Source organism: Hyla sarda, unplaced genomic scaffold (genome assembly GCF_029499605.1).
Source record: "Hyla sarda isolate aHylSar1 unplaced genomic scaffold, aHylSar1.hap1 scaffold_1787, whole genome shotgun sequence".
Classification (NCBI taxonomy): Eukaryota; Metazoa; Chordata; class Amphibia; order Anura; family Hylidae; genus Hyla; species Hyla sarda.
This window is the reverse complement of record NW_026608432.1, coordinates 54,449-69,433: the sequence shown is the minus strand read 5'-3', so window position 1 is coordinate 69,433 and position 14,985 is coordinate 54,449. Positions and strand designations below refer to the sequence as shown.

General features: G+C 45.6%; 6 non-coding genes across 6 annotated transcripts; all 6 read right to left on the bottom strand.

The window, feature by feature from the left end:
- Positions 1-1,387: 1,387 nt before the first annotated feature.
- LOC130313870 (U2 spliceosomal RNA) lies at positions 1,388-1,578 on the bottom strand. Its single transcript, XR_008861714.1, has one exon. It is a non-coding gene; the product is annotated as a U2 spliceosomal RNA (small nuclear RNA).
- A 2,091-nt stretch (positions 1,579-3,669) lies between these two features.
- Positions 3,670-3,860, bottom strand: LOC130313879 (U2 spliceosomal RNA). The gene has a single exon (XR_008861723.1). It is a non-coding gene; the product is annotated as a U2 spliceosomal RNA (small nuclear RNA).
- Positions 3,861-5,950: 2,090 nt separating this feature from the next.
- LOC130313886 (U2 spliceosomal RNA) lies at positions 5,951-6,142 on the bottom strand. Its single transcript, XR_008861729.1, has one exon. It is a non-coding gene; the product is annotated as a U2 spliceosomal RNA (small nuclear RNA).
- A 2,100-nt stretch (positions 6,143-8,242) lies between these two features.
- Positions 8,243-8,433, bottom strand: LOC130313878 (U2 spliceosomal RNA). The gene has a single exon (XR_008861722.1). It is a non-coding gene; the product is annotated as a U2 spliceosomal RNA (small nuclear RNA).
- A 2,095-nt stretch (positions 8,434-10,528) lies between these two features.
- Positions 10,529-10,719, bottom strand: LOC130313877 (U2 spliceosomal RNA). The gene has a single exon (XR_008861721.1). It is a non-coding gene; the product is annotated as a U2 spliceosomal RNA (small nuclear RNA).
- A 2,087-nt stretch (positions 10,720-12,806) lies between these two features.
- LOC130313856 (U2 spliceosomal RNA) lies at positions 12,807-12,997 on the bottom strand. The gene has a single exon (XR_008861703.1). It is a non-coding gene; the product is annotated as a U2 spliceosomal RNA (small nuclear RNA).
- Positions 12,998-14,985: the final 1,988 nt, after the last annotated feature.

Below are 14,985 nucleotides of genomic sequence, written 5' to 3'. Positions count from 1 at the left end.
GGGTCACACAGCTCCATAGTCACATACACAGCAAAGGAGAGATGTTGTTTACACCTAGTGATGTCAGTGGTATTGAGTGGACATCACAGCACAGTGCTAAGGCTCCTGGGCCTGGACACAGCAGCGGCTGCAATATCTCAACGGAGAATACGTTTATATATATGTGTGTGTGTGCGCGTATATATATATATATATATATATATATATATATATATATATATTTCTCCGCCGAAATCACTTTTAAACCTATTTCCACCTTTTTTTCCCTTCTCTTCCTCTTACTTTTTTTCACGTTTTTTTACGTTTTTCTCCTTTTCGCCTCTTTTCTGGGCGTATTATTCTTCTTTTTCTTCTTTTTTTCGTCTAATGCATACCCCATCAGTGCAGCAATGCTTATTCAATACCGCCAGCAGATGGAGACACTGGGGGATAATTTTCTAAGGATTTATACTGATTTTTCCTGTCTGAATTGTCGCACAGAAAGTTGCAGGCCAAATATGTGTGACATTTCTGCGACTTTAGCTTCTAGAGCATTTTTACAACATTATACATAGGTGCTGAATACATAAAAAGCGACTGTTCAGCGACAGACAAGTCGCATCGGCTGAAAGTAGGCCAGAATGTCAGTCCATGTTGGAGCAGGTTTAGATACAGTCTAAAGTATAGATCTCAAAGTCTGTGCACAGAATTTAGCAAGGGCCTCGCACCTTCTGATGCATCAGGTATGTGCACAATAGCATAGCCTAACCCTCTGTACTTTGGTCTATATTGATGCGGGACATAGACAGCCAGCTGATGACCAATCCATTAGTGCAATGGATGGCTGGAAGCATTTGTCTTTGCCTTTGCAATACCACAGAAGCAATGCATGGTCAATGTACAGCAATGACACACCTGTGTGAACAGCCAGGAGACCCCCCCCCCCCATGTTATGTTACATAGTGACATAGTTAGTACGGTCGAAAAAAGACATATGTCCATCAAGTTCAACCAGGGAATTAAGGGGTAGGGGTGTGGCGCGATATTAAGGAAGGGATGAGATTTTATATTTCTTCATAAGCATTAATCTTATTTTGTCAATTAGGAACATTCAGCACCCACCCGCTATCAAGGCAGCTGCCTATCATGTCATGCCCTACCTGCACAGGTGTGCTGGCTACTCAATGATCCAATTAAGGAGGCCATTTAGTCAGCAGCAGCAGAAGTCCTGTGCCTGGACGCTCCAACAGCGGCCAGACACAAGCAGAAGCAGAAGCAGCAGAAGCAGCAGCAGCACCACCTTTTGTTTTTTGGCTGCAGCAGCAGCAAGGCCCACAGGGCTGGCTAGCTGGCTAGCCAGCAAGCAGGTAGCAATGAAAGTAGGAATCTTCTTTTTAACCCTGTAAGGGGGTGGTGCACTGTACCCGAAGATACTGCCATATCGGGTCAATGCATAGGGCGACAGAAGCAAGCTTCGAAATCGGCCCCCGTTCTCAAAAATCCATTTAATATATGGTCCCCAGATAGGGGACGTATCAGATATTAAACTGATAAGAACAGATACTACACTTGATCTTAGCCAAAAGGCCGAGAAGCGATAACCGTGAAAGGGGCGGGCCCAACAAGGTGCCCTTCATGGGCACTATCACTGCTTGCTGTCAGGGAGGCTGCCAGACAATTTTCCATGCACACTCTGGGCTGGGGGGCAGTCAACCACCAGTACACACAGCAGAACCTAAACCCATACCATTATTGCTAAGCAGCAAGACAGGGGCCCATTGCACTCCCACGGGGCCTTTTTAAATGCAATCCATAACCCGGATTTGCCAGGAACCCTTCTTACTCCTCCTACTTGCATGTGACACTGGGCTTAGGATCTGCATAGGAAACCACACACACAAGCACACACCTACTTTGTTGCCTGCAGATGCCTCCTTGGCTGTCCCAAACGGTATCAAACCAACACCCACGGGAAGCTGTAAGCATAGAGGACATGCCTGCACCCCATTGGACTTACCTGTGTGGGTTAAACCCGGGTTATTTGACAACCTATGGCGGTGATGGTTCTGCTCAGGCAGAGCAGTGCTGATGCTCCTCATAAAGCTGTCGCTGCTGTGAAGGTTCTAGGTGACATCACAAATCCCTATGGTTACATACACAACAAAGCTGGGTTGTTGTTGTTTACACTCTGCAAGGCCTGTGGAAGTGAGTGACATCATAGCACTGTAGTTCTGAGGGTTCTAGATGGATGCAACAATCTCCTGTTGCTTCTATGAAGGCCATAATAGACGACATCACCAAACAGCTCCATAGTCACATACACAGCAAAGGAGAGATGTTGTTTACACCTAGTGATGTCAGTGGTATTGAGTGACATCACAGCACAGTGCTAAGGCTCCTGGGCCTGGACACAGCAGCGGCTGCAATATCTCAACGGAGAATACGTTTATATATATGTGTGTGTGTGCGCGTGTATATATATATATATATATATATATATATATATATATATATATATATATTTTCTCCGCCGAAATCACTTTTAAACCCATTTCCACCTTTTTTTTCCCTTCTCTTCCTCTTACTTTTTTTTCACGTTTTTTTACGTTTTTCTCCTTTTCGCCTCTTTTCTGGGCGTATTATTCTTCTTTTTCTTCTTTTTTTTCGTCTAATGCATACCCCATCAGTGCAGCAATGCTTATTCAATACCGCCAGCAGATGGAGACACTGGGGATAATTTTCTAAGGATTTATACTGATTTTTCCTGTCTGAATTTGTCGCACAGAAAGTTGCAGGCCAAATATGTGTGACATTTCTGCGACTTTAGCTTCTAGAGCATTTTTACAACATTATACATAGGTGCTGAATACATAAAAAGCGACTGTTCAGCGACAGACAAGTCGCATCGGCTGAAAGTAGGCCAGAATGTCAGTCCATGTTGGAGCAGGTTTAGATACAGTCTAAAGTATAGATCTCAAAGTCTGTGCACAGAATTTAGCAAGGGCCTCGCACCTTCTGATGCATCAGGTAGGTGCACAATAGCATAGCCTAACCCTCTGTACTTTGGTCTATATTGATGCGGGACATAGACAGCCAGCTGATGACCAATCCATTAGTGCAATGGATGGCTGGAAGCATTTGTCTTTGCCTTTGCAATACCACAGAAGCAATGCATGGTCAATGTACAGCAATGACACACCTGTGTGAACAGCCAGGAGACCCCCCCCCCATGTTATGTTACATAGTTACATAGTTAGTACGGTCGAAAAAAGACATATGTCCATCAAGTTCAACCAGGGAATTAAGGGGTAGGGGTGTGGCGCGATATTGGGGAAGGGATGAGATTTTATATTTCTTCATAAGCATTAATCTTATTTTGTCAATTAGGAACATTCAGCACCCACCCGCTATCAAGGCAGCTGCCTATCATGTCATGCCCTACCTGCACAGGTGTGCTGGCTACTCAATGATCCAATTAAGGAGGCCATTTAGTCAGCAGCAGCAGAAGTCCTGTGCCTGGACGCTCCAACAGCGGCCAGACACAAGCAGAAGCAGAAGCAGCAGAAGCAGCAGCAGCACCACCTTTTGTTTTTGGCTGCAGCAGCAGCAAGGCCCACAGGGCTGGCTAGCTGGCTAGCCAGCAAGCAGGTAGCAATGAAAGTAGGAATCTTTCTTTTTAACCCTGTAAGGGGGTGGTGCACTGTACCCGAAGATACTGCCATATCGGGTCAATGCATAGGGCGACGGAAGCAAGCTTCGAAATCGGCCCCCGTTCTCAAAAATCCATTTAATATATGGTCCCCAGATAGGGGACGTATCAGATATTAAACTGATAAGAACAGATACTACACTTGATCTTAGCCAAAAGGCCGAGAAGCGATAACCGTGAAAGGGGCGGGCCCAACAAGGTGCCCTTCATGGGCACTATCACTGCTTGCTGTCAGGGAGGCTGCCAGACAATTTTCCATGCACACTCTGGGCTGGGGGGCAGTCAACCACCAGTACACACAGCAGAACCTAAACCCATACCATTATTGCTAAGCAGCAAGACAGGGGCCCATTGCACTCCCACGGGGCCTTTTTAAATGCAATCCATAACCCGGATTTGCCAGGAACCCTTCTTACTCCTCCTACTTGCATGTGACACTGGGCTTAGGATCTGCATAGGAAACACACACACAAGCACACACCTACCTTTGTTGCCTGCAGATGCCTCCTTGGCTGTCCCCAAACGGTATCAAACCAACACCCACGGAAGCTGTAAGCATAGAGGACATGCCTGCACCCCATTGGACTTACCTGTGTGGGTTAACCCGGGTTATTTGACAACCTATGGCGGTGATGGTTCTGCTCAGGCAGAGCAGTGCTGATGCTCCTCATAAAGCTGTCGCTGCTGTGAAGGTTCTAGGTGACATCACAAATCCCTATGGTTACATACACAACAAAGCTGGGTTGTTGTTGTTTACACTCTGCAAGGCCTGTGGAAGTGAGTGACATCATAGCACTGTAGTTCTGAGGGTTCTAGATGGATGCAACAATCTCCTGTTGCTTCTATGAAGGCCATAATAGACGACATCACCAAACAGCTCCATAGTCACATACACAGCAAAGGAGAGATGTTGTTTACACCTAGTGATGTCAGTGGTATTGAGTGACATCACAGCACAGTGCTAAGGCTCCTGGGCCTGGACACAGCAGCGGCTGCAATATCTCAACGGAGAATACGTTTATATATATGTGTGTGTGTGCGCGTATATATATATATATAATATATATATATATATATATATATATATATATATATTTCTCTGCCGAAATCACTTTTAAACCCATTTCCACCTTTTTTCCCTTCTCTTCACTACTTTTTTTTCACGTTTTTTTACGTTTTCTCCTTTTCGCCTCTTTTCTGGGCGTATTATTCTTCTTTTTCTTCTTTTTTTTCGTCTAATGCATACCCCATCAGTGCAGCAATGCTTATTCAATACCGCCAGCAGATGGAGACACTGGGGGATAATTTTCTAAGGATTTATACTGATTTTTCCTGTCTGAATTTGTCGCACAGAAAGTTGCAGGCCAAATATGTGTGACATTTCTGCGACTTTAGCTTCTAGAGCATTTTTACAACATTATACATAGGTGCTGAATACATAAAAAGCGACTGTTCAGCGACAGACCAAGTCGCATCGGCTGAAAGTAGGCCAGAATGTCAGTCCATGTTGGAGCAGGTTTAGATACAGTCTAAAGTATAGATCTCAAAGTCTGTGCACAGAATTTAGCAAGGGCCTCGGCACCTTCTGATGCATCAGGTAGGTGCACAATAGCATAGCCTAACCCTCTGTACTTTGGTCTATATTGATGCGGGACATAGACAGCCAGCTGATGACCAATCCATTAGTGCAATGGATGGCTGGAAGCATTTGTCTTTGCCTTTGCAATACCACAGAAGCAATGCATGGTCAATGTACAGCAATGACACACCTGTGTGAACAGCCAGGAGACCCCCCCCCCCCATGTTATGTTACATAGTTACATAGTTAGTACGGTCGAAAAAAGACATATGTCCATCAAGTTCAACCAGGAATTAAGGGGTAGGGGTGTGGCGCGATATTGGGGAAGGGATGAGATTTTATATTTCTTCATAAGCATTAATCTTATTTTGTCAATTAGGAACATTCAGCACCCACCCGCTATCAAGGCAGCTGCCTATCATGTCATGCCCTACCTGCACAGGTGTGCTGGCTACTCAAATGATCCAATTAAGGAGGCCATTAGTCAGCAGCAGCAGAAGTCCTGTGCCTGGACGCTCCAACAGCGGCCAGACACAAGCAGAAGCAGAAGCAGCAGAAGCAGCAGCAGCACCACCTTTTGTTTTTTGGCTGCAGCAGCAGCAAGGCCCACAGGGCTGGCTAGCTGGCTAGCCAGCAAGCAGGTAGCAATGAAAGTAGGAATCTTTCTTTTTAACCCTGTAAGGGGGTGGTGCACTGTACCCGAAGATACTGCCATATCGGGTCAATGCATAGGGCGACGGAAGCAAGCTTCGAAATCGGCCCCCGTTCTCAAAAATCCATTTAATATATGGTCCCCAGATAGGGGACGTATCAGATATTAAACTGATAAGAAACAGATACTACACTTGATCTTAGCCAAAAGGCCGAGAAGCGATAACCGTGAAAGGGGCGGGCCCAACAAGGTGCCCTTCATGGGCACTATCACTGCTTGCTGTCAGGGAGGCTGCCAGACAATTTTCCATGCACACTCTGGGCTGGGGGGCAGTCAACCACCAGTACACACAGCAGAACCTAAACCCATACCATTATTGCTAAGCAGCAAGACAGGGCCCATTGCACTCCCACGGGGCTTTTTAAATGCAATCCATAACCCGGATTTGCCAGGAACCCTTCTTACTCCTCCTACTTGCATGTGACACTGGGCTTAGGATCTGCATAGGAAACACACACACAAGCACACACCTACCTTTGTTGCCTGCAGATGCCTCCTTGCTGTCCCCAAACGGTATCAAACCAACACCCACGGGAAGCTGTAAGCATAGAGGACATGCCTGCACCCCATTGGACTTACCTGTGTGGGTTAAACCCGGGTTATTGACAACCTATGGCGGTGATGGTTCTGCTCAGGCAGAGCAGTGCTGATGCTCCTCATAAAGCTGTCGCTGCTGTGAAGGTTCTAGGTGACATCACAAATCCCTATGGTTACATACACAACAAAGCTGGGTTGTTGTTGTTTACACTCTGCAAGGCCTGTGGAAGTGAGTGACATCATAGCACTGTAGTTCTGAGGGTTCTAGATGGATGCAAACAATCTCCTGTTGCTTCTATGAAGGCCATAATAGACGACATCACCAAACAGCTCCATAGTCACATACACAGCAAAGGAGAGATGTTGTTTACACCTAGTGATGTCAGTGGTATTGAGTGACATCACAGCACAGTGCTAAGGCTCCTGGGCCTGGACACAGCAGCGGCTGCAATATCTCAACGGAGAATACGTTTATATATATGTGTGTGTGTGCGCGTATATATATATATATATATATATATATATATATATATATATATATATATATATATATATTTCTCTGCCGAAATCACTTTTAAACCCATTTCCACCTTTTTTTCCCTTCTCTTCCTCTTACTTTTTTTTCACAGTTTTTTTACGTTTTTCTCCTTTTCGCCTCTTTTCTGGGCGTATTATTCTTCTTTTTCTTCTTTTTTTTCGTCTAATGCATACCCCATCAGTGCAGCAATGCTTATTCAATACCGCCAGCAGATGGAGACACTGGGGGATAATTTTCTAAGGATTTATACTGATTTTTCCTGTCTGAATTTGTCGCACAGAAAGTTGCAGGCCAAATATGTGTGACATTTCTGCGACTTTAGCTTCTAGAGCATTTTTACAACATTATACATAGGTGCTGAATACATAAAAAGCGACTGTTCAGCGACAGACAAGTCGCATCGGCTGAAAGTAGGCCAGAATGTCAGTCCATGTTGGAGCAGGTTTAGATACAGTCTAAAGTATAGATCTCAAAGTCTGTGCACAGAATTTAGCAAGGGCCTCGCACCTTCTGATGCATCAGGTAGGTGCACAATAGCATAGCCTAACCCTCTGTACTTTGGTCTATATTGATGCGGGACATAGACAGCCAGCTGATGACCAATCCATTAGTGCAATGGATGGCTGGAAGCATTTGTCTTTGCCTTTGCAATACCACAGAAGCAATGCATGGTCAATGTACAGCAATGACACACCTGTGTGAACAGCCAGGAGACCCCCCCCCCCCATGTTATGTTACATAGTTACATAGTTAGTACGGTCGAAAAAAGACATATGTCCATCAAGTTCAACCAGGGAATTAAGGGGTAGGGTGTGGCGCGATATTGGGGAAGGGATGAGATTTTATATTTCTTCATAAGCATTAATCTTATTTTGTCAATTAGGAACATTCAGCACCCACCCGCTATCAAGGCAGCTGCCTATCATGTCATGCCCTACCTGCACAGGTGTGCTGGCTACTCAAATGATCCAATTAAGGAGGCCATTTAGTCAGCAGCAGCAGAAGTCCTGTGCCTGGACGCTCCAACAGCGGCCAGACACAAGCAGAAGCAGAAGCAGCAGAAGCAGCAGCAGCACCACCTTTTGTTTTTTGGCTGCAGCAGCAGCAAGGCCCACAGGGCTGGCTAGCTGGCTAGCCAGCAAGCAGGTAGCAATGAAAGTAGGAATCTTTCTTTTTAACCCTGTAAGGGGGTGGTGCACTGTACCCGAAGATACTGCCATATCGGGTCAATGCATAGGGCGACGGAAGCAAGCTTCGAAATCGGCCCCCGTTCTCAAAAATCCATTTAATATATGGTCCCCAGATAGGGGACGTATCAGATATTAAACTGATAAGAACAGATACTACACTTGATCTTAGCCAAAAGGCCGAGAAGCGATAACCGTGAAAGGGGCGGGCCCAACAAGGTGCCCTTCATGGGCACTATCACTGCTTGCTGTCAGGGAGGCTGCCAGACAATTTTCCATGCACACTCTGGGCTGGGGGGCAGTCAACCACCAGTACACACAGCAGAACCTAAACCCATACCATTATTGCTAAGCAGCAAGACAGGGGCCCATTGCACTCCCACGGGGCCTTTTTAAATGCAATCCATAACCCGGATTTGCCAGGAACCCTTCTTACTCCTCCTACTTGCATGTGACACTGGGCTTAGGATCTGCATAGGAAACACACACACAAGCACACACCTACCTTTGTTGCCTGCAGATGCCTCCTTGGCTGTCCCCAAACGGTATCAAACCAACACCCACGGGAAGCTGTAAGCATAGAGGACATGCCTGCACCCCATTGGACTTACCTGTGTGGGTTAAACCCGGGTTATTTGACAACCTATGGCGGTGATGGTTCTGCTCAGGCAGAGCAGTGCTGATGCTCCTCATAAAGCTGTCGCTGCTGTGAAGGTTCTAGGTGACATCACAAATCCCTATGGTTACATACACAACAAAGCTGGGTTGTTGTTGTTTACACTCTGCAAGGCCTGTGGAAGTGAGTGACATCATAGCACTGTAGTTCTGAGGGTTCTAGATGGATGCAACAATCTCCTGTTGCTTCTATGAAGGCCATAATAGACGACATCACCAAACAGCTCCATAGTCACATACACAGCAAAGGAGAGATGTTGTTTACACCTAGTGATGTCAGTGGTATTGAGTGACATCACAGCACAGTGCTAAGGCTCCTGGGCCTGGACACAGCAGCGGCTGCAATATCTCAACGGAGAATACGTTTATATATATGTGTGTGTGTGCGCGTGTATATATATATATATATATATATATATATATATATATATATATATATTTCTCCGCCGAAATCACTTTTAAACCCATTTCCACCTTTTTTTCCCTTCTCTTCCTCTTACTTTTTTTTCACGTTTTTTTACGTTTTTCTCCTTTTCGCCTCTTTTCTGGGCGTATTATTCTTCTTTTTCTTCTTTTTTTTCGTCTAATGCATACCCCATCAGTGCAGCAATGCTTATTCAATACCGCCAGCAGATGGAGACACTGGGGGATAATTTTCTAAGGATTTATACTGATTTTTCCTGTCTGAATTTGTCGCACAGAAAGTTGCAGGCCAAATATGTGTGACATTTCTGCGACTTTAGCTTCTAGAGCATTTTTACAACATTATACATAGGTGCTGAATACATAAAAAGCGACTGTTCAGCGACAGACAAGTCGCATCGGCTGAAAGTAGGCCAGAATGTCAGTCCATGTTGGAGCAGGTTTAGATACAGTCTAAAGTATAGATCTCAAAGTCTGTGCACAGAATTTAGCAAGGGCCTCGCACCTTCTGATGCATCAGGTAGGTGCACAATAGCATAGCCTAACCCTCTGTACTTTGGTCTATATTGATGCGGGACATAGACAGCCAGCTGATGACCAATCCATTAGTGCAATGGATGGCTGGAAGCATTTGTCTTTGCCTTTGCAATACCACAGAAGCAATGCATGGTCAATGTACAGCAATGACACACCTGTGTGAACAGCCAGGAGACCCCCCCCCCCCCCATGTTATGTTACATAGTTACATAGTTAGTACGGTCGAAAAAAGACATATGTCCATCAAGTTCAATCAGGGAATTAAGGGGTAGGGGTGTGGCGCGATATTGGGGAAGGGATGAGATTTTATATTTCTTCATAAGCATTAATCTTATTTTGTCAATTAGGAACATTCAGCACCCACCCGCTATCAAGGCAGCTGCCTATCATGTCATGCCCTACCTGCACAGGTGTGCTGGCTACTCAAATGATCCAATTAAGGAGGCCATTTAGTCAGCAGCAGCAGAAGTCCTGTGCCTGGACGCTCCAACAGCGGCCAGACACAAGCAGAAGCAGAAGCAGCAGAAGCAGCAGCAGCACCACCTTTTGTTTTTTGGCTGCAGCAGCAGCAAGGCCCACAGGGCTGGCTAGCTGGCTAGCCAGCAAGCAGGTAGCAATGAAAGTAGGAATCTTTCTTTTTAACCCTGTAAGGGGGTGGTGCACTGTACCCGAAGATACTGCCATATCGGGTCAATGCATAGGGCGACGGAAGCAAGCTTCGAAATCGGCCCCCGTTCTCAAAAATCCATTTAATATATGGTCCCCAGATAGGGGACGTATCAGATATTAAACTGATAAGAACAGATACTACACTTGATCTTAGCCAAAAGGCCGAGAAGCGATAACCGTGAAAGGGGCGGGCCCAACAAGGTGCCCTTCATGGGCACTATCACTGCTTGCTGTCAGGGAGGCTGCCAGACAATTTTCCATGCACACTCTGGGCTGGGGGGCAGTCAACCACCAGTACACACAGCAGAACCTAAACCCATACCATTATTGCTAAGCAGCAAGACAGGGGCCCATTGCACTCCCACGGGGCCTTTTTAAATGCAATCCATAACCCGGATTTGCCAGGAACCCTTCTTACTCCTCCTACTTGCATGTGACACTGGGCTTAGGATCTGCATAGGAAACACACACACAAGCACACACCTACCTTTGTTGCCTGCAGATGCCTCCTTGGCTGTCCCCAAACGGTATCAAACCAACACCCACGGGAAGCTGTAAGCATAGAGGACATGCCTGCACCCCATTGGACTTACCTGTGTGGGTTAAACCCGGGTTATTTGACAACCTATGGCGGTGATGGTTCTGCTCAGGCAGAGCAGTGCTGATGCTCCTCATAAAGCTGTCGCTGCTGTGAAGGTTCTAGGTGACATCACAAATCCCTATGGTTACATACACAACAAAGCTGGGTTGTTGTTGTTTACACTCTGCAAGGCCTGTGGAAGTGAGTGACATCATAGCACTGTAGTTCTGAGGGTTCTAGATGGATGCAACAATCTCCTGTTGCTTCTATGAAGGCCATAATAGACGACATCACCAAACAGCTCCATAGTCACATACACAGCAAAGGAGAGATGTTGTTTACACCTAGTGATGTCAGTGGTATTGAGTGACATCACAGCACAGTGCTAAGGCTCCTGGGCCTGGACACAGCAGCGGCTGCAATATCTCAACGGAGAATACGTTTATATATATGTGTGTGTGTGCGCGTATATATATATATATATATATATATATATATATATATATATATTTCTCCGCCGAAATCACTTTTAAACCTATTTCCACCTTTTTTTCCCTTCTCTTCCTCTTACTTTTTTTTCACGTTTTTTTACGTTTTTCTCCTTTTCGCCTCTTTTCTGGGCGTATTATTCTTCTTTTTCTTCTTTTTTTTCGTCTAATGCATACCCCATCAGTGCAGCAATGCTTATTCAATACCGCCAGCAGATGGAGACACTGGGGGATAATTTTCTAAGGATTTATACTGATTTTTCCTGTCTGAATTTGTCGCACAGAAAGTTGCAGGCCAAATATGTGTGACATTTCTGCGACTTTAGCTTCTAGAGCATTTTTACAACATTATACATAGGTGCTGAATACATAAAAAGCGACTGTTCAGCGACAGACAAGTCGCATCGGCTGAAAGTAGGCCAGAATGTCAGTCCATGTTGGAGCAGGTTTAGATACAGTCTAAAGTATAGATCTCAAAGTCTGTGCACAGAATTTAGCAAGGGCCTCGCACCTTCTGATGCATCAGGTAGGTGCACAATAGCATAGCCTAACCCTCTGTACTTTGGTCTATATTGATGCGGGACATAGACAGCCAGCTGATGACCAATCCATTAGTGCAATGGATGGCTGGAAGCATTTGTCTTTGCCTTTGCAATACCACAGAAGCAATGCATGGTCAATGTACAGCAATGACACACCTGTGTGAACAGCCAGGAGACCCCCCCCCCCCATGTTATGTTACATAGTGACATAGTTAGTACGGTCGAAAAAAGACATATGTCCATCAAGTTCAACCAGGGAATTAAGGGGTAGGGGTGTGGCGCGATATTGGGGAAGGGATGAGATTTTATATTTCTTCATAAGCATTAATCTTATTTTGTCAATTAGGAACATTCAGCACCCACCCGCTATCAAGGCAGCTGCCTATCATGTCATGCCCTACCTGCACAGGTGTGCTGGCTACTCAAATGATCCAATTAAGGAGGCCATTTAGTCAGCAGCAGCAGAAGTCCTGTGCCTGGACGCTCCAACAGCGGCCAGACACAAGCAGAAGCAGAAGCAGCAGAAGCAGCAGCAGCACCACCTTTTGTTTTTTGGCTGCAGCAGCAGCAAGGCCCACAGGGCTGGCTAGCTGGCTAGCCAGCAAGCAGGTAGCAATGAAAGTAGGAATCTTTCTTTTTAACCCTGTAAGGGGGTGGTGCACTGTACCCGAAGATACTGCCATATCGGGTCAATGCATAGGGCGACAGAAGCAAGCTTCGAAATCGGCCCCCGTTCTCAAAAATCCATTTAATATATGGTCCCCAGATAGGGGACGTATCAGATATTAAACTGATAAGAACAGATACTACACTTGATCTTAGCCAAAAGGCCGAGAAGCGATAACCGTGAAAGGGGCGGGCCCAACAAGGTGCCCTTCATGGGCACTATCACTGCTTGCTGTCAGGGAGGCTGCCAGACAATTTTCCATGCACACTCTGGGCTGGGGGGCAGTCAACCACCAGTACACACAGCAGAACCTAAACCCATACCATTATTGCTAAGCAGCAAGACAGGGGCCCATTGCACTCCCACGGGGCCTTTTTAAATGCAATCCATAACCCGGATTTGCCAGGAACCCTTCTTACTCCTCCTACTTGCATGTGACACTGGGCTTAGGATCTGCATAGGAAACACACACACAAGCACACACCTACCTTTGTTGCCTGCAGATGCCTCCTTGGCTGTCCCCAAACGGTATCAAACCAACACCCACGGGAAGCTGTAAGCATAGAGGACATGCCTGCACCCCATTGGACTTACCTGTGTGGGTTAAACCCGGGTTATTTGACAACCTATGGCGGTGATGGTTCTGCTCAGGCAGAGCAGTGCTGATGCTCCTCATAAAGCTGTCGCTGCTGTGAAGGTTCTAGGTGACATCACAAATCCCTATGGTTACATACACAACAAAGCTGGGTTGTTGTTGTTTACACTCTGCAAGGCCTGTGGAAGTGAGTGACATCATAGCACTGTAGTTCTGAGGGTTCTAGATGGATGCAACAATCTCCTGTTGCTTCTATGAAGGCCATAATAGACGACATCACCAAACAGCTCCATAGTCACATACACAGCAAAGGAGAGATGTTGTTTACACCTAGTGATGTCAGTGGTATTGAGTGACATCACAGCACAGTGCTAAGGCTCCTGGGCCTGGACACAGCAGCGGCTGCAATATCTCAACGGAGAATACGTTTATATATATGTGTGTGTGTGCGCGTGTATATATATATATATATATATATATATATATATATATATATATATATTTCTCCGCCGAAATCACTTTTAAACCCATTTCCACCTTTTTTTCCCTTCTCTTCCTCTTACTTTTTTTTCACGTTTTTTTACGTTTTTCTCCTTTTCGCCTCTTTTCTGGGCGTATTATTCTTCTTTTTCTTCTTTTTTTTCGTCTAATGCATACCCCATCAGTGCAGCAATGCTTATTCAATACCGCCAGCAGATGGAGACACTGGGGGATAATTTTCTAAGGATTTATACTGATTTTTCCTGTCTGAATTTGTCGCACAGAAAGTTGCAGGCCAAATATGTGTGACATTTCTGCGACTTTAGCTTCTAGAGCATTTTTACAACATTATACATAGGTGCTGAATACATAAAAAGCGACTGTTCAGCGACAGACAAGTCGCATCGGCTGAAAGTAGGCCAGAATGTCAGTCCATGTTGGAGCAGGTTTAGATACAGTCTAAAGTATAGATCTCAAAGTCTGTGCACAGAATTTAGCAAGGGCCTCGCACCTTCTGATGCATCAGGTAGGTGCACAATAGCATAGCCTAACCCTCTGTACTTTGGTCTATATTGATGCGGGACATAGACAGCCAGCTGATGACCAATCCATTAGTGCAATGGATGGCTGGAAGCATTTGTCTTTGCCTTTGCAATACCACAGAAGCAATGCATGGTCAATGTACAGCAATGACACACCTGTGTGAACAGCCAGGAGACCCCCCCCCCCCATGTTATGTTACATAGTTACATAGTTAGTACGGTCGAAAAAAGACATATGTCCATCAAGTTCAACCAGGGAATTAAGGGGTAGGGGTGTGGCGCGATATTGGGGAAGGGATGAGATTTTATATTTCTTCATAAGCATTAATCTTATTTTGTCAATTAGGAACATTCAGCACCCACCCGCTATCAAGGCAGCTGCCTATCATGTCATGCCCTACCTGCACAGGTGTGCTGGCTACTCAAATGATCCAATTAAGGAGGCCATTTAGTCAGCAGCAGCAGAAGTCCTGTGCCTGGACGCTCCAACAGCGGCCAGACACAAGCAGAAGCAGAAGCAGCAGAAGCAGCAGCAGCACCACCTTT